This window comes from Microtus ochrogaster, chromosome 10, assembly GCF_000317375.1.
Source record: "Microtus ochrogaster isolate Prairie Vole_2 chromosome 10, MicOch1.0, whole genome shotgun sequence".
NCBI lineage: Eukaryota > Metazoa > Chordata > Mammalia > Rodentia > Cricetidae > Microtus > Microtus ochrogaster.
In genome coordinates, this window is record NC_022016.1 from 30,689,481 (window position 1) to 30,699,754 (window position 10,274).

The 10,274-nt window shown below is 38.4% G+C and overlaps 1 non-coding gene and 1 pseudogene across 1 annotated transcript; both read left to right on the forward strand.

Moving 5' to 3' along the window:
- The first annotated feature begins 793 nt into the window (after positions 1–793).
- On the forward strand, positions 794–4,917 carry LOC101988355 (annotated as a pseudogene).
- Positions 4,918–7,473: 2,556 nt separating this feature from the next.
- LOC113456671 lies at positions 7,474–7,597 on the forward strand. The gene has a single exon (XR_003377433.1). It is a non-coding gene; the product is annotated as a small nucleolar RNA SNORA33 (small nucleolar RNA).
- The last annotated feature ends 2,677 nt before the right edge of the window (positions 7,598–10,274 follow it).

Here is a 10,274-nt window from a genome sequence, read left to right on the forward strand (position 1 = left end):
CAAAAAAGATGCACGTAGTGGCTGTCCTAGAAGATCAAGTAACTGAAATCAAACAGATTTTGATATCTAACAAGTCATAGCAAATGAAAATATATTTGTGTTATCTTTCTTTTAAGGCCATATGTGTGTATTTACATGCTTGCACACATATACATATGTGCAGGCCAGAGATTGATATTACTCATCTTCCTCTCTCACTTCCCACCATATCTTTTTAAACAAAGACTCTCACTGAACGTGGAGATTGTTTCAGAAAGACTGAGGAGAAAGCAAGTCTCCAGAATGATCCTTTTATCCCCATCACCATTCCTGGGTTTACACACATGACACATGCCCAGTTTTTACATGGGCATCCTGGAATCCCAACTAAAGTCATCATGCTAATGCACAAAAAATAAATTTACAAGTTGAGCTATATGTCCAGCCCTTGCAGTATCTCTTAATATGTTAAACATATTATTTGGCTCAGATGTTGAACTATCTTTTCAGTACCTTTATCGCACTAATATTGTTTAAGGGTTAAGTCAAACATAGCTTAGGCCCTGGGTGGAAAAGCTCACAATGACTAAGATTCTTGCTCTGATATAGGATTTCACGAGACATGTCTGGCTTTTGCTTATTCTGTGCCCTCATGCGTGCTGATCTCATTTCCTGAAATGTCATGGTATCTTCTTTCCTAGCTTGAAATACCTTCTTCCTTCTCCAAAGCTCACTGCATGGTGATGATCCATGCTGTATTTCAAATCTGCACAGAGAGAAAATAGCATGGGCTTTACAACTGTCATCTATAACCATGGTCTGTTACAATAACAAAAAATTCATGCTGAAAATAATGGCAGGCAACTTCTACGAAACAGTGTTTCAGTGAGTTTCAGATGCAAGCAGAGGAAGCATTGAAGATGCGAGGCATGGAAAGTCTAGATAGAAATGCTGGGAAAAGGGACAATGGTTAGCGGTGGATGATTAGGAACCCTTCAACTGAAAATGGTTTCTCAGTCCAGAGGTGGAGAATGTCAGGAAATTAAAGATTTCTGCCTTTAAAGGGACATAAAGTTTTAGATTCTAAAATTTCTGTTCTCTTAAGTAAGAAAGATGCTGTGGATGCTACTGTCAAGGCTAAACCCTTCAAACAAAGCCTTGAAAGCCAGGCAGGTAACCCATGCCTGGAATCCTGGTATGGGAAAGCTGTGGCAGGCAGGCTGTCAGTTTGAGGTCATAATCTGCACTATGAGGCATTACCTCAAATAAACAAAAAGCAAAAACAAACAGAAATGAACCAAAACTTATATGAGTTCTCTACATGGAGTTTCGTATACTTCTGCTTTTAATCAAAAAGATATACAAGAAAAATAACAGAACTGGCTTTTAACTACAGACTGAATCACAGTGCCTGACAAATGGCGCAATTTATAAATTATTAGTTTAGTAGAAAATATTCCAGAAAGAGAAATATCATTATATTTATCAAATACCCATAAAATGCTTTGTGTTTTGCCAAACCAGTATCCAAGAGAAAAAAATCACAAATATAATTTACCCTATTTCAGGGAGCCATGTGACACACAGTCTACAGCTTGAAATAGCTTTTATGGGCTATTGTAATATACTTTAGAAATAAACAACAACCCAGAAATCTAGTCTTCTGTCAGCCGCTAATTTACTGAAGATAAACTTCTAGGAGTTCATTCTTTGCTCTGGGAGAAGCAATTTTCTCACTTCATTGTGGGTTATTTTGAACATTGCCATTTTTGTGAGTGCTTTAAAAATGTGTAAATGGATTATGTATTTCTATGCCATCTTACACTGCCAACCTTTGAATACCTAAAACGTATGACTACTCCTGACAGTGGTTCACCTGAGCTGTTCTTTCTCTAAAAAGTACATATTAGAGCTGGTAAAGTTGCTAGATATAATTTATGAGTAAATTTTAACGTAGCCCTCAAGAATGGAGACACATATAGCATTATTCCATAGTAAACAGTTTGCATAGTCTGGACCTGCAACTTTATCCCTATGTCTTTGGACTCCAAGTAAAGCAGATAGCCCTAAGTAGTCGGCCATATTTCTCTAGCACAGCTCCATAGTGTGTTCTGTGAGCAGAAATGTATTCTCTAAATGTTCCCCGTCTGAATATGTTAACATTGCCAACAGGTCTCAATCATCTCAGTTCCCCACCTCTGCACCAGGATCCTCCTTTCAAGACTGTAACTTCTCTTCTCTCCTCCATTGCTTCCCGGCAATACACATAGAACCATTCAAGGCCCACCTAAGATCAATGTTCCACTCTGAGAGCCAATGTCATGTCACTATTCTTTCTAAAAAGTTCTCTTTTTCTCATTCAGCAGCGCAAAGATGTCCTTTTGTTTGCTCAAGCGGCAGAAGGCTCTCTTCACCTTTCTCTCTGCCCACATGTGATGGAATTCTTATTCAAAAGCTTCCTGCTGTGCTGCGATTTCCTTAAAGGCAGACATAAGACACTCCCTTCATGCTTCTATAGCGTATTGAGCACTGTTATTAGTTCTTCTTTTAATTTCGTTTTATCAAAAATAAATTTTCTTTATAATATATTCTAATTACAGGGTCACCTTCCTTCTTTCCTCTCAGAACCTTTCCACATCCCCACTCACCCAAACCCACACACTCTTTATTTCTCTCTATCTTTAGAAAATAAACAATAAAAAAAACTAAAACCAGAGTAAAAGAAAAGAAAAAGGGGGAAAAATGTGAAAGGCCTGAAAAACACAGAGAAGCCATAATATATTAACAAAAGATTGTAAGGTTATGAAGAATGCCCAAACAAAGAATTAGGAGACAAGACATCTTCGAAAATGCCATGATCATCTATTGTTGGTCATGGGACTGGCCCTTACATGTGGTTTGTGTACCTAGAGAGACTCCATTGAAGAAAACTAATTATTCCTTTGGGAGTGGCTGACACTTAGAGATAGCTTTTAAACAAAAGGAGCTGGCATCCAGTTCCCCTCTCAGCACTGGAGCCCTCTCTGCTTCAACCCGTGCAGGCCCTGTGCCTGCTGCCACAGTCTCTGAGTTCACATGTGCAGCAGTCCTGCTGTGTCTGGAAGGTGCTGTTTCCTTGGTGTCTTCCCCCATCACTAATTGAAACTTATTAAAATGTATCATTGTTTGCAATCATGCATCTATATGTTAACTAATTATTTTTATACAGGATCTTACCGTGTAGCCTTGGCTAACCTGAAATTTATTGTACAGATCAGTCTGCCCTTAAGAGAGGTAGCCACCTGCCTCTGTCTCTTAAGTGCTGGATTTAAAGTCATGTGTCAGTATACCCAACATCTTAGCTAATTAATTAAATTAAAAAGTATATTCCAAGCTAATCATTAAAATGTTATCAATCCATCATGTATCAATCAATAGCAGGTATTCAAAATCTATGGCGTTCCCCATTTATAGAAATGAAACATGCAGTTATTTATTCTCATATGGTCAGAAAATAGACAGACATAGATGTTCCCATGCAAGCTAGTTTCCCAATGTGTTTTCTACTGAAGTTCTGTCTGGCCACAAGGTCATAGCAATCCCCTGCTTTAGTTCTCAAGTGTTAGAATCATAGGCATGAGACACCTGAGCCACGATACCCAGCTTCAATGTCTATTTGGGGTTAGTAATTGATGCAGTCTGCTTTAAGTGCCAAGTTAACTAGTAAAAACATTCTCACTTAAAATTTTATGAATTATGGGAGTTGAAGAGCTGGCTCAGAAGTTAAGGGAACCCACTGTTCTTGCAGAGACCCTGGGCTCAGTTCTGAGCTGTCTTTCATTTCAATTACAGGGCATCTGATGGACTCCCTGCAGTCACATGGTGCATATAGACATGCAAGCACAGCACTCAAACAAACTAATATTTTTTAATTATGACTTGTACAACAATCTGATAAACTTCTATAAAATTCTTAGGAACTTAAACCACAGCATTATTTTGGTAAATAAATTATACAATATTTATTTATTTCAATACTCTGCCTTCTTCTTGGGATTGTTAGTCTAACAGAAATTACTTCTTTTTTATATTTCTTTATTTATTATGTATACAATATTCTGTCTGTGTGTATGTCTGCAGGCCAGAAAAGGAAACCAGACCTCATTACAGGTGGTTGTGAGCCACCATGTGGTTGCCGGGAATTGAACTCAGGACCTTTGGAAGAGCAGGCAATGCTCTTAACCACTGAGCCATCTCTCCAGCCCCCAGAAATTACTTCTTAAGTGCCTACCCACCTCTCTGAAATGAACACAGTTTAGGAAGTATTATATGCAGACACTTTGCTTGGTTTGATTTTCCTTGTTTGTTTGGGGTTTGCATTGGGATTTGCTGACTCTATCAACAACTACCATTGATGTGCTCGACATTTACTTCTTCGCTGTATTGAAACTAGTTAAGGCTCTTTCCTCTTGCAGCCATCGCTGGATCGCAGCCACCAAAATAAAGTTCAATCCCTTTGTGACTTCTGATCGGAGCAAAAACGGCAAACGGCATTTCAATGCACCTTCTCACATTCGGAGGAAGATCATGTCTTCCCCCCTTTCCAAAGAGCTGAGACAGAAGTACAATGTTCGCTCGATGCCCATTCGAAAGGATGACGAAGTTCAGGTTGTCCAGGGACACTACAAAGGCCAGCAGATTGGCAAAGTGGTCCAAGCGTACAGGAAGAAATACGTCATCTACACTGAACGGATGCAGCGGGAAAAGGCTAATGGCACAACTGTCCACGTGGGCATCCACCCCAGCAAGGTGGTGATCACCAGGCTGAAGCTGGACAAAGACCGAAAGAAGATCCTGGAAAGGAAAGCCAAGTCTCGACAAGTAGGAAAGGAGAAGGGCAAATACAAGGAAGAAATGATTGAGAAGATGCAGGAGTAGGGGCATCTCATACAGTTTTCATTAAAGACTGTTTGAGTAAAAAAAAAAAAATAAAAAAGAAAAGAAAGAAACTAGTTAAGATGACTTCATCACTTTGACCCAAGACTTTATTCACTTGTAATTCGTTATTCACTAATTCGTTATCTCTTGGCATCAGAATTAAGTTCAAACTTTACATTCCTAAAATTATTTCCTATTCTATGACTGATAATAAGAAGCAAATAAAAGATATTTTAAAAATCTTCTTTTAGTGTGGTGGTTTCTCAGGAAATTTGGGACCAACCTACCCCTGGACCCAGCAATACCACTCTTGGGAATATACCCAAGAAATGCCCTATCATACAACAAAAGTATATGCTCAACTATGTTCATAGCAGCATTGCTTGTAATAGCCAGAACCTGAAAACAACCTAGATGCCCTTCAATGGAAGAATGGATGAAGAAAGTATGGAATATATACATATTAGAGTACTACTCAGCAGTAAAAAACAATGACTTCTTGAATTTTGCAAGCAAATGGATGGAAATAGAAAACACTATTCTGAGTGAGGTAAGCCAGACCCAAAAAGAGGAACATGGGATGTACTCACTCATAATTGGCTTCTAGCCATTAATAAAGGACATTGAGCCTATAATTCATAATCCTAGAAAAGCTAAATAAGAAGGAGAACCCAAAGAAAAACATATCGTCATCCTCCTGGATATTAACCTTCATCAGGCAATGAAAGGAGACAGAGACAGAGACATTGGAGCACCGGACTGAAATCCCAAGGTCCAAATCAGGAGCAGAAGGAGAGAGAGCACGAGCAAGGAACTCAGGACCGCGAGGGGTGTACCCACATACTGAGACAATGGGGATGATCTATTGGGAACTCACCAAGGCCAGATGGACTGGGTCTGAATAAGCATGGGATGAAACCGGACTCGCTGAACATAGCGGACAATGAGGACTGCTGAGAAGACTGGGTTTTGATCCTACTGCACGTACTGGCTTTGAGGGAGCCTAGGCAGTTTGGATGCTCACCTTACTAGACCTGGAAGGAGGTGGGTGGTCCTTGGACTTCCCGCAGGGCAGGGAACCCTGATTGCTCTTTGGGCTGATGAAGGAGGGGTATTTAATTGCGGGAGGGGGAAGGAAATGGGAGGCGGTGGCGGGGAGGAGGCAGAAATCTTTAATAAATAAATTAATTAATTAAAACATATTCTTTTAGAATATTGAAACATGTTAATAAGTGTCCAGTTAAATGAAGGACCTTACCTAAAGATCCTTAATCAAAACATTTCCTTGATTTCCTCTCTTAGGAGTCTGGTTTAGGAAAGCCTTGTTCACAGTCTAGTCCACTTACAGCAACTATGGATGTGTGTAAACTGCAGACAGGAACCTCTTGATTCTAAGGAGCAAAGATTTCTTCCATATAGTCAAACAATGTGACTCTGGAGATACAGTGCATTGCCAGAGAATGACCAGGCTATGTCACAGTTGGATACCTGAAGAAGCTCAGAAGTCAAGCACATGCATCCAAATTCTACCTCCATTACTTTATAAAAACAAAAAAATTAGCCAATCTTCCTAGTAAATAATCTCTAGTATTCTATAAAACATATTTGATTTACAAGTATCAATTAATACCAAATTTATGGCTTATAAAACTTAATAGCACATAAAAATTATGGATGAAAAACACCATTTTGATGCTATAAAATGTCAAAGAAATAATGAAACTTTATCATCCTTTTATAGACTATTAGAAAATCTTGGCAGGCCTCCATAGAACCCTGAACCCTACTTCGAGAATGTTTCCTTTAAAGAGTAATAAACACGAGAGGCTAAGAGTGTGAACTCGAGAGTCATATAAACTTATGTTAAACCCATGCTCTAGCAAAAATGGTCTGCATGCCTTTATGCAATGTATTTGACTCCACATATTTCCTCACACGTGAGGTGGTAATTGCAGAATCTTCTCCCTAGGTTTATGAGGAGGAACACATGGTATCTGTGTTTAGTGAATTGACTATTCACATAGCATCTTTTACTTCCATTGGGTACATCCTAGAGTCAATAAAACTTCCCACCAAAAACCATCTCTTCTCTCTACCTTGATGCCACTTCTTTATTGAGAATCAACACTACCTCTCTTGAAATAAAATATTCAAGGTAGATATTATATCTGAAAATTTGTCTGTAATATCAAAATGACATAAAAATGATATAAAATTTTTGATATTGTTATCATAGTGGTGATAGCTACTAAAGTACCTATTCTTTAATTATCATTATGTAGTTTGGATCTGATATTCTTTGAAGTTCATAAAATTGAAGGCAGTACACCTTGTTGTGTTATAAAGATCATGTTTTATAATTGTTGCTTCCTGGGTGTAATGGCTAATGTTAATTGTCAGCTAGAACACTGAGCTGGAAAGACACATGCAAAACTGACAATTTATCCAATAATAAAATGATTTGATCATGATTTTGTATTGTTTTCCTCACGAAACAAATTTATCTTCCTGTAGTACTCATGATGCTCTCTGATCCAATCCAGGCAAGCATTTTTTTTTAAAAAAAAAAGTTCTATGAAGCCAATCAATCTGCTTATCTCAGTGTTGCACAGAAAATTAGAGAAGGCAGGCAATGGTGATGCCATGTTATGAGCCTTAAGGACAGCTGAAGTCTTTAAAGTCCCTGAAAATGGCAACAGTATTATACTGGTGGGAAGCAAATTAAGACTAAAATAGTTGTAGTTAAAAGAACTTAATATTAAACAAATAATTTGCATCTAATTTTAAAAAAACTTAAAAAGTTCTATGAATCTTTAGCACTAAAGTTCCAACTTTCCAAATTACAGACACAAGATAGATGTTGGGAAAAGCACACCTATATATCACTCTCTCTGTCAAAAACTCCTAAGACCAATAACCTCATGCTAAGCTTTAGCACACAAATTGGGAGGATATTGCTAAAGCTGCAAAGGAAGATGAACAGACATCCTAAAGGATTGGAAGTTTTAAGAGTTTTAAGGGTTTGAATCACAGAGAAGATTATCCCTGATTCTACTTCCCCATCCTAGAAATGAGAAGATTAAGCAAGATCACACCAACACCATGTTAGGCCTTTTCAGATCTTCTGAGGAAGGAAACAGATTGTGCCTGATGAGGTAGTTGAATATAGGGAGAACATAATTCAAAGGCGCTCATTGACTAAAGTTGAATAAAGGAATAGACCCCAGGCAATACAAGACAATTTTCTCTGCAGAGAAGCTTGCTAGACCCAGATACCAATGCAATACATTCATTTTTCTTGGACTAGTTTAGGAGGAGGGAGCATATACATAGACTTCAGAATTTAAGACGACAAATATTGAAATGGATTTATAATTAGCATATGTGGCTGCAGATTTAAATGGTATATTCCTTCACTATAATATTAATGATCACCATGTCTTTGTTTCTAGGCTCTGAGGGATGAAAAAAAAAACAGGATAGAATTTCTTCCTAAATCACTGAGAAGCAAACTGTTTGAGTTCATTTTTCAATGTGAATTTTGAAAAGACTAAAATAATGCCAGCAATGATATAGGAAGTGAATAAAGACTGGATTCCACCAAAACACAGACGAATAAGTGCTGGAAGAGTCCATAGCCTCACAATGCACCTTCCATCAAGGTCACGTGTTATTACTTACATGACTATTGCATACATACTCAATCTGTGTGCATCTGAACTAAAAGTGATTTTCAAAATATAACTCTAAGAAGTATTAGAGATCTATTTTACTTCCAAAACCCGTTTCACAATTATAAATACAGAATTACTAGCTTGAACTGAGAATAAGAGAATTTTCTATCCAAAACAATTTGAAGGCATAGGTATTTGTGGAATGTTAGAAACTAAGACCTCAGACCCAGATATCGTTTTATGACTCGGAAGAAAGGCTTCTATTGAGTAAGAAAACATATGCATACAGCAAAGCACACCGAGAGAAAGACCCTTTGCAAAGCAGAAAGGAGACTCAGGATCAGAGTTTTAAAAATATGACTGCTATTTTCCAAAGCCCGCATGCAGGAAGCAGTGGAAGAAGCATGTGGTACCTACATACCAAGCTCTGGAGCCTCTGTTAGCATCATCATCTATATGAACTCCACCTTCTAGTGGTGCTCAGCAGAGAGCCAAGCTCTAAGTAATGGCTCCTATCACATAGTAATGACTCAGTATGGTTGTCCTGGTAAATTCAGCAACGACGAAAATTGCTCGGATTTCGAGGTTTGATTGCTGGTAGTTCTCATGCCCCATTCCATTTCCCCACATGGACACTAGTGGGAAACACAGTGCTCACCCCACTTGCATTACCTCACCACAGTGGGAACCCAGAGCCAGTCTCTACCTCTTATCTCCCAAGCTACCTTTGGGTTTCCTTGAGAAAGGTGCTCCACTTTCCTCAGATTCTCTCATGATGCAATATATACCTTCATATCCTCTTAATGAAGGTGTGGCAGTATTGGTCTTGATATCAGAAAATTTTGAATTATCAGGAAGAGCCATCCAGCTTTTGAAGGGGCTGACGTTCACATCACATGTCACGGTGGCCTTTTGACTTACACTTTTGAAAACCAGCTCGATGATGATACGGTCACTTTTCTGTTTCCGTGTTGAAACACTATGACAAAGGCAACTTGTAGAGAAAAGTTTATTTTGGCTTAGGGTTCCAGAGGGTTAGAGTCCATAATGGTTGTAACAGAATGGCATCAGGTGGTGGTCATGACAGCAGGAAAAAGAAGCTGAAATTCATTATCTTGAACCTCAAGCATGAAGCAGAGAAAGCAAATTACAAGTGGCACAAGAATGTTTATCCCAAAGCTCACCCCCCACCATTGATGTACTTCCTTCACTAAGGCTGTAACACCTAAACCTTCCCAAACAGTGCCACCACCTGGGCACCACGTATTCAAATGACAGGACTATGTAGGACACTTCTAATCCAAACCACCTCAGTGACATAAAGTTTTTTTTTTCTGTGATCTTTAGTCATATGTGCATGATTCATGCTGTCTTTACTTTGACAGCTGATGTCTCAGGAGAATAGCAGAACTAAGGGAAAGTAGAAATTTCATGGAATATAGAAGAAAACAGGATGGGAGACATTAAAATGGATGAAAATGTATTTTAATTTCTCAGGAAAATTCCAGATTGTTTTAACATCTTATCATCATCTATAGGAAGTTTTTTTGAATCTATAATATGCTCTGAAGGATGACAGATCATAGCAAATACTATGGAGAGCTCAGGTCAAAATTATCATAGGACACAGGATGGACCATAGTGTATTATGGAAAAGAGTGAGGAGGAAGTTCATCAGAGATCTCCAGTGAGAACACAGCTAAG